Consider the following 1,116-nt stretch of genomic DNA (forward strand, 5'->3'; position numbering starts at 1 on the left):
GGGATTGCGAAACCGACCCGCGGCCGTCAGGAAAAGCAAACATTCTCCGCGCGCCACCTGGACATACGTCATAAACCGACGCGTTCCCCATCAGAGACTCCGAGACATCCCCATCTGGCCTTCCCATTCCTGCAGGCAGGAGGAAGCATTTCCTCAGTCTCCCCTCCCCCAGTGATCAGTCTGCTGCAGGCAGGAGGAAGCATTTCCTCAGTCTCCACTCCAAGTGATCAGTCTGCTGTAGGCAGGAGGAAGCATTTCCTCAGTCTCCCCTCCCCCACTGATAAGTCTTGCTACAGGCAGGAGGAAGCATTTCCTCAGTCTCCCCTCCCCCAGTGATCAGTCTGCTGCAGGCAGGAGGAAGCATTTCCTCAGTCTCCCCTCCCCCACTGATAAGTCTTGCTACAGGCAGGAGGAAGCATTTCCTCAGTCTCCCCTCCCACAGTGATCAGTCTGCTGCAGGCAGGAGGAAGCATTTCCTCAGTCTCCCCTCCCCCAGTGATCAGTCTACTGCAGGCAGGAGGAAGCATTTCCTCAGTCTCCCCCAGTGATCAGACTGCAACATTGTAACTTTGTATCCAGTCACAAGGTGAGAGGCTGCAGCAGGGGCTGATCTGTGTCCGACATTTGTGAACACAGCCCAGAACTGGACGGGCACCGGGATTTCTGAGCCGCCATCTCAGTCCAGGAAGTAGATGACGACTTTGGGATGATTCCAGTACAAAGATGGTGCCGTCCTGGAGAGAAAAGCAGATGAAAGCATTGTCGAGGGGAATCATGTGAAAGGTAATGGACACCGGGAAGTGCCGCACAGGATCACATGACCAGAGTTTGCGGTCAGACCCGGAAGCCTTGTGAAAATCCTGCTGAATCCGCATGCCATAGCTAAGACATGTGACCGGTGCGGTCGTTCTCTCGTCACCGGAGTTTCCAGCCATAAAAGAGGAACGGTGAGGAGAAGCTTCGCGCGGCGGGAGCGGCCCGGATCTAGTTTACGGCGTCTCCTTGACAAACGGCGTCACAATAAATCCTGCGGCGGCGTGAAGGGAAACGCAGGCGCGTCGGTGAATATTGATGAAGCTTCCGGCGGAGATTCTCCTCCAGTGATGAGCGTTTTCC

This window comes from Nanorana parkeri, unplaced genomic scaffold (genome assembly GCF_000935625.1).
Source record: "Nanorana parkeri isolate BGI_ZX_2015 unplaced genomic scaffold, ASM93562v1 scaffold1279, whole genome shotgun sequence".
In the NCBI taxonomy this organism is placed as follows: domain Eukaryota; kingdom Metazoa; phylum Chordata; class Amphibia; order Anura; family Dicroglossidae; genus Nanorana; species Nanorana parkeri.